The sequence below is a fragment of the Lepidochelys kempii genome, chromosome 2, assembly GCF_965140285.1.
Source record: "Lepidochelys kempii isolate rLepKem1 chromosome 2, rLepKem1.hap1, whole genome shotgun sequence".
In the NCBI taxonomy this organism is placed as follows: Eukaryota; Metazoa; Chordata; order Testudines; family Cheloniidae; genus Lepidochelys; species Lepidochelys kempii.
Window position 1 is genome coordinate 243739219 of NC_136381.1, and position 20837 is coordinate 243760055.

General features: G+C 41.5%; 1 long non-coding RNA gene across 1 annotated transcript in view; it reads left to right on the plus strand.

Moving 5' to 3' along the window:
- LOC140907757 (uncharacterized) overlaps positions 1–16452 on the plus strand; it is a 40760-nt gene extending 24308 nt beyond the window's left edge. Inside the window, exon 3 of the long non-coding RNA XR_012157613.1 lies at positions 15613–16452. This is a non-coding gene — a long non-coding RNA (uncharacterized LOC140907757). The remainder of the gene's footprint in view (positions 1–15612) is intronic.
- Positions 16453–20837: the final 4385 nt, after the last annotated feature.

Here is a 20837-nt window from a genome sequence, read left to right on the forward strand (position 1 = left end):
CTCTCCTAGGGATTTGGGTCAGTGCTGGGGTTTGTCCAGAGCTCATTTCTGGGGCCTCTGTTTAGTACTGGGGGGAAGATGGGGGCTGTGGGTGAGCTGTGAGATGCCCAGGGAAGCAGGGGGAGACTGCTCCCATCTCAACTCTGCTTCCCTCTGCCTATGCCTGGCTCCACTACACAGCTGTGGTTCTGCCTGTGGGTCAACCCTGGGCTCCCAGCAGCTCCAGCCCCTGCACTCCCCTGCCTGGTTCTGGACTGCAATGTCCCTGTGTTGATCTGTCTCTGAGCACCCACCCACTCCCCTGGGCCCGGCACAGGGCAGGTAAATGGGCCTCCTGGCAGGGAAGCATAGGGGCTGGAGCTGCCAGCGAGGGCCTTCTGTCTGGCCGGTCAGGTGTCAGCTGTTCCTTCCTGATCCCTGCTGGGGGCTCCGCTGTAAAGGTAGCCTCACCACCCAGCTCCAGCTGGTCCAGCTGGCCCTTGTGCTCTCTGTCTGCCAACTGGCCCCTTTCCTGCCCAGTTGCAGAGCATCCTCCAAGCTGGTGAGGGGCAGTGCATAGAGGTGGATCGGCATGGGAACGCTGCAGCCAGAACCAGGCAGCAGAGCACAGGTGCCAGAGTTGCTGGGAGCCTGGGGCCGGGCTGGAGCTGGATAGCGGCGCTGTCCTTACAAATAAGCCTCCAGCAGAAAGCTGGATGGAGCAGGTGATGCCCAGAGGGCCCCCCTGTGATTGCATGGCTTGTAGTAGTGCTGCTACTGGCTTGGGATGTAGGAGGTCTTAATGGGTGGGTACGGTAGTTATGTTGAGAACACTTTTCCATTTGGAAGCACATGCACCTTTGGGGATCAACATAGGATGGTTGTCTCCAGTATGTTCTTTGACTGAAGTGGCACAGTAAATGTATGGCCCTAAAGAAGCCAGGACACATGTGAGTTGGTAATGTAAACACAGGTGCAGTCTGTTTACAGTGACATGGATATATAAAGTCTTGCTGGGCCCCATACTGCCTGCTGCATCCATGCACAGGGGGCAGGGGGATCTGCATGTTCGGAAGGGGGGAGATACGTGCTTGTGGCCTATTGACCTCTTTTACCTTAGCCTGGGGAATCTCACTTTGTGGTAGTTCCATGGTGTTCCAGTGATGTGGAAATGGCGGGAGGAGTCTGGAGATGGCAGACTGAAGTTCAGGGGAGCCAGCTGGGGACCTCTGGATTCTTCTCTTCAAACCCCCAGGGGAATCAAGAAAAAGCAAATACGGTCTTAGGCAGCTGCATTAGGTGGTGTCCCTGGAGGCATGGCACCTGTAAGGACAGTGTTTCCACAGGCCTGGGCAAGGTGGCAGAGAGAAGCTATGTCCCATGGGTGCTTGAGGAGAACCTCAAGCTTCTTCGGGGGATAGGGATGAAAAGGGACCAGCAACCTCTCATTGGAAGAATTCCTAGGAACCTCAGTGAGTTAAAACCTGTTCAATTTCTTCTCCCATATGTGGCAATAGTCCATACAAGGGAAATAAGGGCCTTTGTAAGATTAAGAGACAGGTGTAATATTCTTAATGATGCGAGTCAGTGGTTAAAATCATGATTTTAACCACAGAGTTTCACCTCACATCTGGCCAAATTCTGCTGGCAATGATGTTGCTGAATTGATTGGTCAAAAGGCAGAGTCTAATTTTTCCTTTTGGTCTATTTTGATTTGTAACGTAACTATTTTTGAACATGTACTTAAACTCTGGAGAGGTGCATTTGGAATTTTCAATAAATATATTGTTAAACATGGACTGTAATAGATGTCCTCTGTAGAAAACCCTGACAAAACTCCATCTGCTTAGTATTCCCTTTCTTTCAGGAAAATAAAGAATAATACCACTGTACGTACATTCATTGGCAGCTATGTAGATCTGAGTGATTTCAGGAATAACCAGCAGGCAATGATAATGCACAGTAATACACACACACTCATGACAAAGAGTACCAGTGTATTCTTCTTAGATCAGATTAAATCCAAAGTATGCGGTTAAGATTTGGGTGCACAAGTTACTGACTTTCTCTCTCTCTCCATCTAAACCTAAAATTGTAGATTCCGAAGAGATTCATTACACTTTTTTTCTTTAAGTATTTTACAAAGCATACTTGATGGACTTGCACAGGTGCAAGAACTAGATTATTTTCAAATGAAAGAGACAATAAATAAAATGCTATAGTGTAGCAGAAAAGAGACCTTTTAAAGAGGGGCTGCATAAAAGATTTAATATTCCTAAAGAAAAATGTAAGCACCATTAATTTGAAAAACAAAACAAAAAAACCAAAAACCCTGCACTATTTCCAGATTCATTCTTGGAGTCTGGAATCTGCATTTGCTTACAGACAGAACTGTCTGCGTTCCTCTCTAGCAAAAATCTCCCAAAGAAAGTCCCTCATGAGGAAGACATTTCTGTGGGGAGAGGAAGGAATTCGTACTGGAATAGCCTGATCGCTTGCTGCTACTAAATTATTAACTGGCTTTCTAAGCCTCTGTGCTGGCAATTCAGCTCTTTTTCTCCTTCAGGGCAGCTTTGGCTGGAAGTTCAGTAATTGTTAACTGTGCAGGAAGACTGAAAGTGGAGGGAATTCAAGTTTATACTTTCTTGAAAACTGTTACTGCAAACCATTCTGGTTCTGGTGTCCTGACTTCATTATAAATAAGTGTCAGGGAGGTGGTGATGTTATAATGGCTGTGCTCAGCTCATTAATTTGTTTTCTTGCTGAGGGGAAAATGATTTTATATATATATATACATAATTAGGAAATTGATCCCACTGCATCTGGGAGTTGAAGTCAAAAGTTATTCACCTCACATGTTCACATTTTTAATATACTGACATAAAGTTAAAAGGAAAAAAAAACAACAACCCTGTGTGACTTTAGTGGCTCTATAAAGTAAGGGGCAATTGGCACTGGGTTGAACAACTTAGAGAGCGTAGGCCATTGTTGTGCAGGCTCCCCTGCACAGCGTTACCTATGTACCAGCCTCTATGTACCAGCCTTGGCCTGGAGCCTGGCTGTGTTTCAGTACTGCACATTTTGGCTTGGATTTCCCAAAGTGCTGGTGTTCCTCATGCTGGGTTTGCTCAGGGTCAGTGAAGAGAGCTTGAGCATAGTTCAGAGAAACATATACATTGCTAAGCAACGTGAGCAACCTCTATGTCCACACAGAACAGAGCACTGGTGAGTGTGTGGGGCACGACCCGGGAGCTGAGAATAGTTGCTTAAATACAATCCAGTGAATGCAAAGGGTCTATGCAGTGATTGCGTTTAGGATTTGCAATTGTTCCTCTGCTATCGTGGGGTTGGGGCTTATTTGAGCATGTTTAGAAGAAACTGGTATCAGAACCAGTCACTGAGTGATCTGTCTCTGAAGGCTTTGGGGAAACCTTCTGTCTCCCTCAGCCATCGGCTTCAGGCCTCCTGGCCTCTCCTGGGCACAATGTTTCTGCTAGCCTGTTAACACAATGTGCTTGCTCCCATCTGCCCACACTTCATATTACTGGACCACAAGGAGCAAAGTAGAGAGCTGTGTGAGTAATTCCTGACAAAGTCTGACAGAAACACGTTAACGCTTTTTTGGTGGAACATTTCCCACCCATTTTTGATCACCTCTAGTCACAAAACACCATGTTCTATGTATCTACCAACAACTAATCTCTGTCTCTTAGCATCCTCTTCTACCCCACTGCAGGATTGAGTCCTTTCTGAATAAAGGCTGCCAGTTGTTCCCTATTACATCCACTCACGGGGGGTAGACATATTGTGATATATTTTAGGGTGAGGCCATCAAACTCATTTTTATTTGTGACTTGTGCCAAAATGTGAACCTCTTATTATTTAATGCTTATATTGTGTAGCCAGCTAGGTCAGGGCCCCATTGTTCTAGGTTCTGGATAAACATGTTGAAAATTACTACGTCTCCAGAAATGAGAGTAACAATTAGTTCTGGTCTATCTGCGAAGGTTTGTCCTTTCCCCTTTCTATGCTGGGGCTATTGCTTCTATTTTCTTCTAGCAAGCACAACACTGATAGTAATTATTGAATTTATCAGCATGGTAGATAATGTAGTCTCATGTATGGTCACTCTGTATGATACCTGAAGTATTTGAGGTGGGGACAAGATGAAGAGGGCATAAAAAAGTGAAATATGAGCACTGCACTTCCATGGCTTCTCAAACTCTCCCCAGTGGCTAAACAGTTCATTTTTCAAGATCTGGTGACCACCTGTTCAGACAGTAACAAGTTCACAAGTCTCCACTGTACTAGTGTGCAAGACTATCACATGAGAATAGCCTTACTGGGTCAGACCAATGGTCCATCTAGCCCAGTATCCTATCTTCTAATAGTCGCCAATGCCAGGAGCTTCAGAGGGAATGAGCAGAACAGGTAATTATCAAGTGATCCGTCTTCTGTTGCCCATTCCCAGCTTCTGGCGAACAGCTAGGGACCTTTAGAGCTGGACAAATGATTAATAGCAAATAATTTATTCAACTTATTTAGCACTTTATTCAGTTCATAAATAGCCTGAAAACACATGCTGATTTTTATGAACTATTTAGTTATCTGAAATTGTTCAAACACTTTTTATGTCAACATATTTCACTCTGTGGGTGTTCAAAAGTATTCTCTTTGGCTATGTTTTTGGCTACTAACTATTAATCATTTTAGATATGTGATTATCAGCAAATAAACAGCAAAATAAAGAAAACGAATTACAAGAAGGCAGACTTTAGCAAACTCAGGGAGTTGATAGGTAAGATCCCATGGTAAGCAAGTCTAAGAGGAAAAACAATAGAAGACAGTTGGCAGTTTTTCAAAGAGACATTATTAAGGGCACAAGAGGAAATTATCCCACTGCGTAGGAAAGATAGAAAGTATGGAAAGAGACCACCCTGGCTTTACCAGGAGATCTTCAGTGATCTAAAAATCAAAAAAGAGTCCTACAAAAAGTGGAAAGAAGGTCAAATTACAAAAGATGAATATAAACAAATAACACAAGTATATAGGGACAAAATTGGAAAGGCCAAGGCACAAAATGAGATCAAACTAGCTAGAGACATAAAGGGTAACAAGAAAACAATATAAATACATTAGAAGCAAGAGGAAGACCAAGGACAGGGTAGGCCCGTTACTCAATGGGGAAATGTGGGGAGGGAAATAACAGATAATGTGGAAATGGCAGAGGTGCTTAATGATTTCTTTGTTTCGGTTTTCACAAAGAAGGTTGGTGGTGTTTGGACATCTAATGTAGTGAATGCCAGTGAAAACAAGGTAGGATCAGAAGAGGCTAAAATAGGGAAAGAACAAGTTAAAAATTACTTGGACAAATTAGATGTCTTCAAGTCACCAGGGCCTGAGGAAATGCATCCTAGAACACACAAGGAGCTGACTGAGGAGATATCTAAGCCATTAGCGGTTATCTTTGAAAAGTCATGGAAAACGGGAGAGATTCCAGAAGACTGGAAAAGGGCAAATATAGTGCCAATCTATAAAAAGGGAAATAAGGACAACCAGGAAATTACAGACCAGTCATCTTAACTTCTGTACCCAGAAAGATAATGGAGCAAATAATTAAGCAATCAATTTACAAACATCTAGAAGATATTAAGGTGATAAGTAACAGCAGCATGGATTTGTCAAAAACAAATCAAATCAAACCAACCTGATAGCTTTCTTTGACAGAGGGGAAGTGGTAGACGTGGTATATCTTGATGTTAGTAAAGCTTTTGATACTGTCTCACATGACCTTCTCATAAACAAACTAGGGAAATGCAACCTAGATGGAGCTACTATAAAGTGGATGAAAAACTGGTTGGGAAACTGTTCCCAGAGAGTAGTTATCAGCGGTTCAGTCAGGCTGGAAGGGCATAACGAGTGGGGTCCTGCAGGGATCAGTTCTGGGTCTGGTTCTGTTCAATATGTTAGTCAATGATTTAGATAATGGCATAGAGAGTACACTGATAATGTTTGTGGATGATACCAAGCTGGGAGGTGTTGCAAGTGCTTTGGAGGATGGGATTAAAATTCAGAATGATCTGGATAAACTGGAGAAATGGTCTGAAGTAATTAGGATGAAAATCAAGAAGGACAAATGCAGAGTACTCCACTTAGGCGGGAACAATCAGTTGCACACATACAAAAGGGGATATGACTGCCTAGGAAGGAGCATTGCAGAAAGGTATCTGGGGGACATAGTGGATCACAAGCTAAATATGAGTCAAGAACGTAACATTGTTGCAAAAAAAGCAAACATCACTCTGTGATGTATTAGCAGGAGTGTTGTAAACAAGACAGGAGAAGTAATTTTTCTGCTCTGGTTAGGCCTCAGCTGGAGTACTGTGTCCAGTTCTGGGCGTCACATTTCAGGAAGGATGTGGACAAATTGGAGAGAGTCCAGAGAAGAGCAACAAAAATGATGAAAGGTCTAGAAAACATGACCTATGAGGGAAGATTGAAAAAAAATTGGGTTTGTTTAGTCTGGAAAAGAGAAGACAGAGGGACATGATAACAGTTTTCAAGTATGTAAAAGGTTGTTACAAGGAGGAAGACAAATTGTTTTTCTTAACCTCTGAGGATAGGACAAGAAGCAATGGGCTTAAATTGCAGCAAGGGAGGTTTAGGTTGGACATTAGGAAAAACTTCCTAACTGTCAGGGTGGTTAAGCACTGGAATGAATTGCCTAGGGAGGTTGTGGAAGCTGCAGCACTGGAGATTTTTAAGAGCAGGTTAGACAAACACCAGTCAGGAATGGTCTAGAAGATAATTAGTTCTGCCACAAGTGCAGGGGACTGGACTAGATGACCGCTCGAGGTCTTTTCCAGTTCTATGATTCTATGATTACCTGTCTAAAGTATATGGAATTATTTCTTCTTTCTCTCAAGATGACGGAAATATCTATACACAGTAAACCAAAAAGAAAAGGAGTACTTGTGGCACCTTAGAGACTAACAAATTTATTTGAGCATAAGCTTTCGTGAGCTACAGCTCACTTCATTGGATGCATTCAGTGGCAAATACAGTGGGGAGATTTATATACATAGAGAACATGAAACAATGGGTGTTACCAAACACACTGTAACAAGAGAGATCACTTAAGGTGAGCTATTACCAGCAGGAGAGCAGGAGGGAAAAAACCTTTTGTAGTGATAATCAAGGTGGGCCATTTCCAGCAGCTGACAAGACCATCTGAGGAACAATGGGGGTGGAGGAGGGGAATAAACATGGAGAAATAGTTTTACTTTGTGTAATGACCCATTCACTCCCAGTCTCTATTCAAGCCTAAGTTAATTGTATCCAGTTTGCAAATTAATTCCAATTCAGCAGTCTCTTGTTGGAGTCTGGTTTTGAAGTTTTTTTGTTGAAGAATTGCCACTTTTAGGTCTGTAATCAAGTGACCAAAGAGATTGAAGTGTTCTCCAACTGGTTTTTGAATGTTATAATTCTTGACGTCTGATTTGTGTCCATTTATTCTTTTACATAGAGACTGTCCAGTTTGATCAATGTACATGGCAGAGGGGCATTGCTGGCACATGATGGCATATATCACATTGGTAGATGTGCAGGTGAATGAGCCTCTGATAGTGTGGCTGATGTGATTAGGCCCTATGATGGTGTCCCCTGAATAGATATGTGGGCACAGTTGGCAACGGGCTTTGTTGCAACGTTAGGTTCCTGGGTTAATGGTTCTGTTGTGTGGGGTGTGGTTGCTGGTGAGTATTTGCTTCAGGTTGGGGGGCTGTCTGTAAGTAAGGACTGGCCTGTCTCCCAAGATCTGTGAGAATGATGGGTTGTTCTTCAGGATAAGTTGTAGATCCTTGATGGTGCATTGGAGAGGTTTTAGTTGGGGGCTGAAGGTGATGGCTAGTGGCGTTCTGTTATTTTTTTTGTTGGGCCTATCCTGTAGTAGGTGACTTCTGGGTACTCTTCTGGCTCTGTCAATCTGTTTCTTCACTTCAGCAGGTGGGTATTGTAGTTGTAAGAATGGTTGATAGAGATCTTCTGGTGTTTGTCTCTGTCTGAGGGGCTGGAGCAAATGCTGTTGTATCGTAGAGCTTGGCTGTAGACAACGGATCGTGTGGTGTGGTCTGGATTATGGTTGTGCAAACACTTCCAGCATGAGACTGTATGTGAACACACTTTTTCTCAAGACTTTTGGTTACATGAACATATTTGCAGAAATGAAGAATGGTTGCAGAAAATGAATAAAAAGATCACAGTTTAGAAGGATATCTGCAATTTTGATCTGAGTGAATAATCATGAATACTTAGTTATTGCAGTATTCACACAGATGTAGTTATTTCTTTACCATTGGAAGGATGTTGTGTTATATGTAATGATATCCTACAGACTTGATTGTATTATGGAGATACAACTGGCACATATTAAGAGTAATGAAGATTTCTCATGTGGAACATAGAGTCACATAGAGAGACACCTCGGGAGTTACAGCGCAGAATGCTGCTTTACTGCGCAGAAACTTGCCAGTGTAGACGGGTCCAAGGTGGGTGAGGTAATATCTTTTATTGGACCTGCTTCTGTTGGTGAGAGAGACAAACTTTTCAGCTACACAGAGCTCTTTCCAGGTCTGGGAAAGGTAGTAAGAGTGTCACAACTAAATACAAGGTGGAACAGATTGTTTAGCATAAGTAGTTACCCAACCCATATTGTATGTGGAGCATAGACATATTGAAAAAACTAAGTTTCAGTTCCACTTAGAACACTGAAAATATGTATTTGTGAAGAGTTATTAGCTAACTTGTCACTCTACAATTTAGGCCCTGATCCAAAACCCATTGAAGTCAATGGGAGTCTGTCCACTGATTATGATGAACGTTAGATTAGGCCCTTAATGCAATTTCAGAACAGTTAATGTGGTTTGGGCCCACCTCACAAAGTTTTAAAACTGTTTTACTGCCACTTTGGAGGGTAGTTTTTGAACCCTGCTTAACTGAGGGAAGGTATCTCTCGAACTCTTTCTTGTTGAATATACTTCATTCATAGATTTTTAAGTCCAGAAGGAACCATTATGATCATCTAATCTGATGACCTGCATAACAAAGGCCATAGGTTTTTACTGCATGATTCCTGCCTCATGCCCATAACTTCTGCTTGAGTAATAGCATGTCGTGTAGTGTACCTTAGTATAAACTCAATTAGTGGTATTGTGGAGAGGGCTCTAAGGTATACTGTTTAAATCCCACTAAGCAGGTGATACTGTGGTTTAAATAAAGATAGTTTAAACTCTAACCCAGTTAGAGCTAAAATGGAGTCTGTCAGATGGGAGACCATTTCCAGATGGATCAGTGTCCAATACGTAACCTTTAATGCAAGGAGACAGTTGTAGTAAAAATAGGTCATTGCCTGATAATTTTTCTTTTATTATTTAGTCCAAAGACAGAGGTACAATATTGTTTGTCTTAATCTGTGACTTCTATAAAAGGAACCCCTCAACTTTGATTCTCTCATTATCTGCTTTCAACTCCTGGCTGATGACGAATTACAAAATCCAGCTTGTTTCCTGACCCTTTTCTATAAGTATGCACAGGACAAAACCAAAGCAAAACAAAGGTTGTCTGAAAAATCTGAGGTACTTTGGTTTTGTTAATCCTTTCAGGAGATCCTGTGTTTACTAGAAGTGAACTACATGGGTCAATTTGCTAAAGTGTTTTGAAAGAATTAGCCAAATGAGAAACGAAACAATTACCTGAAGTTGCTGCTTGTTGCCAAGAACAAAAGTTAAACAAATCAGTGGCAGGATGAGTGGATCCGGTTAAATAATTATGTCTTCCAGCAGGAAATCTGTCTATCAGCTGAAAGGTGAGACAGCAACATAATGACAATGCCCTGTGGATCAACTCTGAGATTAAAAAAAAAAAAGCTACCAAAATACTAGAATAACTGACCAAAACTAACATTTTAGCATTAAAGCTCAAGCAATAGGAGGCCAAATTATCCTTTGATTCATGGACATGCAGCTCCACTGATGTTAGTGGAATGCATGGGGGTAACTGAGGGCAGAATATGACCCTCTTTGTTTGTTTGGTCCGTGAAATGGCTGCCTTAAAGCTGTACAGCTGTGATCTTGAAGAGTATCTCTGGCATTTCCTTCTTTCCATGTAGGAGGTGAGCCCCACAAAAGCATGCTGAAAACTTGTGCATTAAAATGAAATAGGTAAAGATGAGTATCAGACTCCAGTTGTGACATGAGAATTGTGGGTCATAGATGCATTTAAATCAGTCAGGTGACAAAAGACAGAAAGAGTTTAATTATAAAAAATACATTTTAAAAACAATTAAAACCTCTAAAAAGTATTTTCAAATGTGAGTGCCTAGAGTTAGTTCCCATCATCTCTAATTAGCCCCCCTAAATAAATGACCTGATTTTTTTAAAGGCACAGAGCACCTGCAGCTTCCATTAACTTCAAGGGCAATCGTAGGAGCTCATCACCTGAGGCCTCTTATTAAGGGAACATAAATATAGGTTTAGGAGCCTAACTTAAGGCACTCAAGTTTGAAAAATTTGGCCTTAGTTTCCAGGACTGCCTGTATAGCACCTCTCAAAATCACTACGTTCAGGGTTTTTTTTTTTTTTTTTTTTAAAGACCACTTCATTCTCTAATACCAAGAAATCCAAAATTGGCCATCTCTATTTTGAAAACATCTGTGGGCAACAAATTGGTGTAGGGTTTTGAAATCATCAGTTCTGCTCTTATTTCCATTCTGACAGGTTTCAGAGTAACAGCCGTGTTAGTCTGTATTCGCAAAAAGAAAAGGAGTACTTGTGGCACCTTAGAGACTAACCAATTTATTTGAGCATGAGCTTTTGTGAGCTAAGTGAGCTGTAGCTCACGAAAGCTCATGCTCAAATAAATTGGTTAGTCTCTAAGGTGCCACAAGTACTCCTTTTCTATTTCCATTCTGTAATTAATATGACGTCAACCTGCTGCTACATAATTCATTTTGACTGAAGATTTCCTTATTTTTGCTATTTGGCTGCTAAGAAACAGGCCAGAGATTTACTGTCAAGAAAATAAAACAAAAGCCTCATCTTCTCTTTGGAGAATTAGGGTACTTTGTCTTAAGAAAAAATGTTTTATAATCTGTTTTAATATAATACAAGAGATACACAAATCCGACCAAAGGGCTTCTCCATTTAACAAAAACAAAACGTTAGATCTTAACTGTGGCCATTTTCCAGGAGAAGCTATTGTAGTAACTTGACAAAATGCTCAGTATCTGGTGGATTAAATCATTCACGGACACTGTGGTTTGGTGTGTTGGTTTCCATCTTGATTATGACTAGCAGTCCCTGCGGTGTCTGGGACTTCAGAGGAACACTGTGAATATACCTGGTTAGAAAAAAAATTTCTGCAGAAAATTTGACCTTTCTGGGAAAATTATAAAATGGAACATTTTGATTTGGAAATGCCGCTGTGGTGCCCCATGGGAACTATAGTTCAGGTGCCTCCTGCCTCCATTCTCATTTATAAGCTGGGTTTGTTGGCTAGACTACATCTTCTATGATGCACCAGGATCTCCCCTCTTGCTGAGCTGCTGTGACGCATCATGGGAGATATAGTCAGGCTGGGGAGCCTGGTTCATATCGGAAATGTGGGCATGAGGCATCCAAACTACAGATCCCATGATTCAGTGTGGTAATATTTCCAATTTTTATTTTTTATTTTTTAGGTATTTGGTTTCTCATTGAACAGTCAATATTTTCTGTAGGAAGCAGAGACTTGTAGTGAAAAAAATTAATCAAAAATCCAATTTTCCATTGAAAACCAGTTTTGATGAAAATTTTTTCACCAGACCTAATTGTAAAGCTATTCCAGAGTTCATGCATAATAATTGAACAAACCTGCTGTTCATTGTTCAATGAAAACATAAAAAGGGAACAGGATTTTTATGTGGGGTTAAACCTCATTAGAAAGGTACTTATAAAAGGCAGACAATATTGTTAATGACAACACTACACTGAAAAAATATGGCTTTACTATTTGAAAGGTCAGGTACACCATGTCATCATACTTAAGGCTCAGCTGGTGATATTTTGGTTCTAAATTCATTAATTTTAGCAGCTAGAAATAGAACCATAAAAATTCACTCTAGCCTGACACGAGCCAGACAGGATATCAATAGCTGGTAGTATTTTATATATTTAAGTGATTTTTTTCCCCCTTCATAGGTGAAAAAAAATAACTTCCTCAATTAATAATGCCCTCTCCCCCCCCCCCCAGTCTTTTCAAGAAGAATTTGCTTCATGATTACTCTAGTGAGTTTTGGAATGAGTCCTCTGTCCCAGTATTAGGCATGAATACACTCCTCTGCCCTAATGATGCAGGGTAATTGGAATACATCCTCATCTCTCAAAACAGAAAAACAACTCTCAAAAGCTGCAGCCCATCAGAAAACCATACAGAGAGTGTTACTGTCAAAGGGAAATTATCATAGATGAGAGTAGGTAATCAACAGCAATCAAGCTTGCACATCTGAAATAAAGCAGTTACTCTCAAGACCTATATCATGCTTATCCTACAGTAGGTCAAAACCCAACCCAGACTTATTGCACTTAGAAGGTTCTGAAATAAGATATTCATAAGATATTCCAGGTCACATGAAATATTTCTAAGTTATTATTAGCTAGATCTGGTTGTCATCTTCTCCGAGCGCATGATCAGTAACTATAATCTGTATCATAATGAGTGCATGCCGGTGGGTGGCTCCTTCTTATTATAGTGCATCTGCATGGCTAATCTAGTCATCAGGAGACCCAAGGATGACATCTGTCAGTTACCTTTATACACGTGTTCTAATACTTAGTATTCTGGTTATACCTGGTGTTTTTTACCTGAGGGGAGGGTATGATAAAGCAAGCCATTGAGCAAATGGTGATGCTTGGCATGAATCTTGTTTCACTTTTTTTATTGCTCTCTCCTATGGTCCAATTACTATGGGTTGTGCCATAGGCTAGAGGAAAGACTGTGTTTAGATCTCCAGATTGGAAGTAACATAACAAATTTCCTCTGAGAATTACTTTCCAGTGGAAATTCAGGCAAGACCAATATTTTAAGCACTTGCCTAGTTTGTGGAAATCATGAATATATGCTGGTCTTTCAAAACTACTAAAATATGATTTGACACTATTCCAACAACCTAACTGAGGGTTTCTGAATGGAATAAAAATATATTTTGAGCTTTTATATTTGCTCACTGCTCTGGTGAATATGTAGTTTCTGTAAACAGCTAATGCATTTTGAGTTTACAACTCAACCTTGAGTCTACAGGGGCTTGGCTAGTATTTTTGTTAATACTTTAGCTAATTTAAGTAGATGTACCATATTCAGTATCTACTCTTCTGTAGGGTAAAAGTTTAATATAGAAGAGACTAATTACATTGAGTGCTATTCGATGCCTTTGTAAAGTGAGTAGTTTGAGTAAATACCGAGCTCTTTTGCTGTGTGAAGGGTACAGCTGAAATATTTCAAGCTTTTGGATGTTGTGAATTCACTCATTCTTAATTAATTTTTCTGTCTTCTGCATACAGGTGTGTCATCAGATATTTGACCAATGCATGAATAAAAAGGTGTCCATAATGTTGTTACTATTCCTAACTTGTGCTTATTGTGTAGAGGGTAAGAGGCAGATTTTTCAAAGGAAAAATGGGCATTAAGTGCCCAACTCCCATTGATTTTTCAATGGTTGCTTGGTGGCTGAATGCCCTTTGTGCCATTAAAAACAATGAGGAGTCCTTGTGGCACCTGAGAGACTAACACATTTATCTGGTCATAAGCTTTTGTGGGAATATAACCTACTTCATCAGATGCACGAGTGGAAAATATAGTAAGCAGGTATAAATATAGAGTACATGAAAAGAAGGAAGTTGCCTTACCAAGTGGGGGGTCAGTGCTAACGAGGCCAATTCAGTTACGGTGGATGTAGCCCATTCCCAACAGTGGACAAGAAGGGGTGAATGTCAACTGTTGGGAATGAGCTACATCCACCCTAAATGGGGGACCAGAAGTCAGGACTCTTGGGCTTTTTGTCTTGGCCCTGCCATTTTGTTGTGTGACCTTGGAGAAGTGCCTTAATGGCTGTTCTTTGGTTTCTCCATCTGTAGAATATATACAATGAAAACAGCTTTGATGAGATGTTGTGATGGTTAATGACTTAGAACCAGATTTTCCTACCCTTATTTATGTTGAGTAATAACTTGCTCTTTGAGTAGTTCCATTTATTTCACTATTCATTACCATTCATTGTGAGTAAAGGTGGCAGGATCTGACTCCTAATGTTTGTAAAGTCTTTTGGAAAAGTGTAAAATATTTAGTGTGTCATGAATATTCCAAACTCATAATCTTCCTGGTGAGTTTATGTGGTGGTGTAGTAAAAAAGAGAAATTATATTTCCCTCAGAAATAAATATTCGCAAATTTTGAAACCACTGAATTTTTAGATAACATATTTTGGCCCAGCCTTGAGTTGCTGAATTATAAGGATACCAAGTAAATCCACTTAAGACTTTAAGATGTAACACCCTATTGGAGGCAATTAACAACTCTGAGAAATCAAGTGAAAAGTGGTGAGGTTTCATGCTGAAGCAAAAAGACTCAGAGGTTTAGGGGAAAACATGGAAATTGCCTGAATGCAAATTAGGGGTGCACGTTAAATATTGGCTTAGCTATTAGTTAAGACTGACAAAAATAACTTTATTTTTCATTGTTGGATGGCAGGGAGGAGTCTGAGGAAGAATTCCATTCCCCAACTGCTCCAAATCAATAATCTGCTGTTGTTTTTGTCACCATTCGAATCCCATCGACTGTAGTAACAAAGAGAGCTTTCACTTTGCCTTACTACTGAGGCCCATTGAAAGTGGAGAGCAGCATTTAGGTATGGCCTCCAGAGGCAAGTAATATGATTTATGCTCCTGTGTATTTTGTGCTGAAAAGCACAACAGAGATTGATGAGTGGACAGTCAAGCACGCTACACCTTTCCTAAGCAAACAGCTCATCATCAATATTTCCTAGTCTACTGTCACCTGAAAGAAGAAGGCTAGTGTTGGTAAACAACAAATAACCTAAATGCAAATAAAAATCTACCACTGTTGAACCAAGAGGAAAAAACCAGGGAGGTGACATGTCAAGATTCCATGCTAAATATTAATATGGAGTTTTAAAAAAAACCTTAGCACTTAGAGACTGTCTTAATAATGGAGTGACTTCAGACACTAGAAAAAAGAAACCCACCTTGTGATGGGGTGTACAAACCCCACCCTGGAAAGGAAGGGTTAAAGAGCTACTTTGGGCCAAGGCAACCCCACCCCAGCACATCTGAAAAGCATGCACGGCCTGGAGGAGGAGCTTGAAAGGGAAGTGGAGCAGCTCACTAGCAGGCAGCTTGTGGAGGTGAACAGATCTATGGGCCTCCTGATTCAGAGAGAGCTTTATGGGAGGTTCAGCTGCCTGGGGTTCCTGACAATTGAGAATCTACCTGATCTGCTCAGGGAAAAAAGGACTCTGGATGTTTGCATGGTCTGGGCTTTGTCCTTTAATTTATTTTGTTTCTATGTCTTTTCCATTTTTCTGTAGGGAGACTGGGAGAAAGCAATCCAGAGGAGCAGTGATGCAGCACTTTTTGGGGATGCAGAAACTTGCTGCCCACCACACGGCCCTGGATTCGCACCTGGCGGAGAGGGTGAGCCAAGATTCTCGTACAACATCTGGTTGGGGCTGAAGGTGAAAACCTACCTCAGATACAGGGGAATCTGGATTGGAAGATCATATAACTTGGAGGGCCATGACTCTGGAACCTTGGCCTGGTGGGGCCTGGGACCCCTTGCCTGACAGCAGGGCTATCCTTTATCGGACTCTCTGTATACCCTGAAAAGGGTGGGCCCGATTCATGGCCTGGCCAGAGGTCTGAGTCACAGAAAGGTGCCAACTGTTGCAGGGCTAGAGCAGCTGTCAACAGGGGTCACCAGGGAAGGAAGAGAGCCTGCTATGACCTGCCTGACCACTAGGCGGTACCAGCAATGAGTGATCCCGTTCACATGCATGCTAGTTAGCTGAGTTGAGTTTACTGAGTACAGACTATTTACTTCTTAGTCCAGGAATATCCACAATGTGGCTAGCTGTTGATTATGAATGTTGGGTCTTGCAGTTGTTTTATCGCTGCATATGACCAGCATTCATATCAAGTTTGTACTGTCTGAAACCTTGGCTTTGGGATCAATCCAAATGGACATTGTGGTGTTTAGGACCAAATTTCGTTGCAGTGAATTGACAGTAGGTATTTTCATAGGCTGTGTGTTATACGGGGAAAATGACAAAAGCTATTATTCACTGACAACTTACTTTCCATTTCTTTTTGTTGCACTGTTTATTATGTATTCTAGCAACTCAAAATATTGAACAAAGTAAATAAACACTATGGAAATCCATAGATCAAAAATATTCATAATGCTTAGAAAGAAATACATATGTGTTTCTTTTGGTCTCTTTAGGAGGACTTTTGTTTTTCTGTTTTAGTTTAATTAAAAAGACAGCATGCACTAAACAGATAAAATAGCCACTCATTAGCAAAACTTGGCCAGATATTTTCTATCAATGCACTACTGTAAATGCGGAGTAATGCCACTGGCTTCCGTGGCGTAACGCTGGGTTTATCCAGGTGTAGCTAGAGCTGGAGAAACAGTGGGGAAAACGATGCACAAACACATTAGGGAATTCTGATCTGATCAAACAAACTTGTTAGGGAATTCCAAATTGTGATATGATCTGACCATGTTCACACTCATTTGGTCTCTTGTGAATGCTCCTGTGACAGGATTTTGTTTGCATGAATATTTAGAGAAGAACTCTTATATGCATTCTGCCAGCTGGTGCCTGCAGAAGCAAGAGCCAGATTCAATATCTAAGGGTTGCTCTTAACATTTCAAAACAAAACCAGCTCGAACACCCACCCAGAAACCTAGGAAAATGAAATACCAACCCTGAATGTTCGTAATAGGCAACGATTGCCCACTCTCAAGCACTGACTCTGTGTATAATGAAAAGAAAACTTTTTTTTAATTGAGGGGAGAGGGAACACAGCATTAATTTGGGACCACAGTAATATTAACTGAAAAGCATGCAAATAATAAATAAGACACCCATCCCACAGTATCTTGCCTAGTGTCCTTTGCCTGGATTTTTCAACTTGTGAAAGTCTAATGGACAACTGTCCCTTCACACTGAGGGACCCCTGGCCGCACCCTACTCACAGTTTATTTTTAGAGATCGGCAAAGTTCCAGAGTCCACAGGCACATTCAGGTGTGTTCACCTGCAGCCCTCACACCACTGGCTTACACATGAATGAACACATGCTGTGACCTCCCAGCACAGAATGTTGGCATGACTCAAATCCAGGACCTTCATGCGCAAAGCGTAGAGTGATATCACTTGGGCTACAGGAGCAACTCCGTTAGCGGATCGTTGTGGTAGGCTGTAATCCTCTTTGCGGAGCACTAGAGGGAGATTTAGCACACACTCTCTCTATTAGTGTGTTACACTTTATTATGCCCAGATTTGTGTATTTGTATCAGAAATGTTCATCGAGCCACCTTATACATACTGGTTTTGTGTGTGGGTTTTGGGAGCAGTAAGGCAGAAGAAGCCTGACAAATCGAGTGATTTTCAAAAATACAACAGCATTGTCTGATACCTGATCATCAGCACTAGCAGTAGAGATGGAAGAGAGGGCAGAAGCACATAGGCTGAGGGATACTTCAGCAGCAGAAAGGAGACACTTTGATAATCTTCCAGCTCTAGAATATGGAGGAAGATATCTGCTGTGCAGCCAGATGCCGAGGCACAAGGATGAGCACCAGGGGATGGCCTTATTGAGCCATCACTACACATTGCACAGGCATAGGCCGTGAATGTGACAAGAGAAAACTGAATGTAAAGCCTGCTAGCAGTCCATAAATCTGTTTGATCTCTTCCTGAGGCAGGAAGGAAACAAAGTATTTTTAAACCAGGGGTCCACAATCATAGCCAAATACAAATATCGTTCTGTGGAAAAAAGGAAGGAAGAGATTTTTTAAATGTCCAAAAATTGATTCGATTTTTTTCCTGTCCTAGTGCATTTCTGGGCCTGAGGGATTCAATGCCTTGGTGAGTTGTTCAAACATTGCACCTATTTATAAGGTTAGAGCATCAAATCAGGGAACAGAAATCACATAATGTGGCTTGGGTAGCTGTGAAGGGGTGTCCACGCCACACAGGACTGTAAGGGGTTAAGGTGGCCAGGTCAGCCTATTAACTCCACAGGCTGCACCTGGAGGAAGAGCCAGGGAGTAAGGATTGATTGCAAGCAGGCTCAGCTGGGCAAGAGAAGGCAAGGCCTATAAAGCCAGGAAGCTGGCAACAAACTCTGGCAGCACTCACTCGGAAGAGGGAGGAGGGTTTGGAGCCGGGGGAGGGGGAACCAGAAGAATAGGAAGCATTCTGGGGAAGGAGCAGTGAGGGCCAGGACAGTAAAGTCAAGAGCTTCTGGGGTGAGGGTCCCTAGACGGGAATCTGGAGTAGAGGATGGGCCTGGGTTCCCCTACCAGCCCTGAAGAGTGGCTCTGAATGGAAAGACTTGGATATACTCCAGAAGCAGTGGGAACACTGAGTGACCTAGCTGGAGAGCTGAGTCACAAAGAAGTTGCTGTGGTTCCTGGAATGAGAGAGGAGCTGGAGACCTGAGAGATAGATGGTGTGATGGTGTGCAACCCCAGGAAGGGGTGTCAGCCTTCAGAGAATTCCCAGAGTGACCAGGAGGAGGTGCCAGACAAGAGGTGAATGGAGCACACTGTGACAGTGACCAGTCACACAGGCTGAAAAGTGAATTCCAAATATCCGGTATTCAAATGAACACTCATGATAAACTCATCTGTCTCAAATATGTTTGTAAAAACTGTTCATTAAACAAGTATGAATAATGCTCACATTAAATCATCATTTCTTTGCAGACCGCTTATGAACAGAAACAAGGTCCAGTTCCAAAGTATAAGTTCACAATTGCAGACAAGGCTGAAGAGTAATAAAAAGAATATTTTGGTCCTAAGCAGAATTCTCTCTAATCATCTGTTCTCCTTCTCTACTTAGCCAACACAACCCCAGATAATGGTTTGTGTAATAGGCTCCCCACACCACAGCAGCAGCCCTGGGAACCCTGGCTGGAGCTGGTTTTCTTGGAGCTGGTAGGCTCCCTGCTGTAGAGCAGCTAAGTGCTATTGGCATTCTTGAGAGACACAGGATAGGTGAGGAAATATCTTTCACTGGACCAGCTTCTGGTGGTGGATGGTACAAGCTTTCAAGCTACACAGTTTGAAAGCTTGTATCTTCCACCAACAGAAAGAAGTTGGTCCAATAAGATATTATCTCACCTACCTCATCTCTCTCCTATACTGGGACCAACACAGGGGCAATAACTTTGCAACTGACATTCTTGTCAGTTTCACAGTTGCTAATCACTGAAAAGCAATTGACAAGAATGTCTATTTCCATTTCATTTCAGAAACATTATATTTTGGTGTTTTTGAAAAGAAATATTTGAGGATTGCTGGTTTTGCTGAGAAATTTTGGTAAATCCGAAGAGAACAAAAGCAATTTCAAAAATACCCAAACTTTAACTGGTTCCAACCAGATCTACTCTTGAACCAATTTAAGAAGATGCATACCAGAGGGTTGCACTGATTTAGGGAAGCCAGTTTCTGAATTAGTTAGTTTAGCTGAAACTAATCAGTGCAACCTCCAAGTGTAGATAAGGCTTGATGGGGGAGGGAAAGGCAGAGCAGTTTAAATTGAACATGGAGTGTCAGCCTTAAGTCTGGGTATCCTGTCTATTGTTAGTATGTGTCAAACTCTATTTTTACATTTTTTTACTTTTTAAAACAGTCCTCCTGACAACAAGCCCACTGATACCTTTCAGCTATTTATTATTTTATTTACAATACAGCATCGGTCCTGAGGATTGTCCTTTATGACAGTTAAATGGAAGGACAGAGCTGTCAGTGTATGCTGACTGTGGTACTGTAGCAGTATCTAGTTCAGTACTATTTGCATATTCATCCTCCATCTTAACTACCAACTAAAAAAAGAGCCTCCCTCCCCCAAAAAGTTCAAAAATATTTTGAGTTTGAGACAGTGGGTTTTCTAGTACATGTAGTCTTACCTGTCTGTCTCGTACTGCCTGCTCCTATTCCCATGGAGTCAGTGTGCATAAGAGGTCTACAACAGGATATTGGGTGTAGAGGAAGGTGTCTTGGATACTTGGCTTGTGACTATGCACAATCAGTGGTCACAAACCCTTGTGTAAGGGGATGTCAGGGACCCTGGCTTCAGGTCTGCCATATACCACGCCAGTGGGTGATCCTATCATTCACACAGGCTATATGTAGGTGCATTTCACCCAGAGGGAACTAAACCCACATTTGAACCCCACAAACCTTGTTTTCCACCATTTTGGTGTAATTGCTAGATCACACTACCTCCCTTAATTAATATTTGTAATAAATTTATATGTTACAGTTAAAACATGGCTATGTGGTAGCTGTTGGCAGTCTATCCATAAGGCTGTGAAATTAACCTTTGATCTTTCCCAGCTTAATCAGGAAATTGGCTTTGGGAATTATTCCTCAACTCTGGATCTGTGGTTAAAGTTAGACATCACTAATAGGAAGTCTAGTATCAGGAAATGTGTGAATGCTAATCCACACAAACAAAAACAAACCTTTGGCTTGCATACAGTTTCACTGGAATTTTCCTCTACATTCTGTTTCCTTCA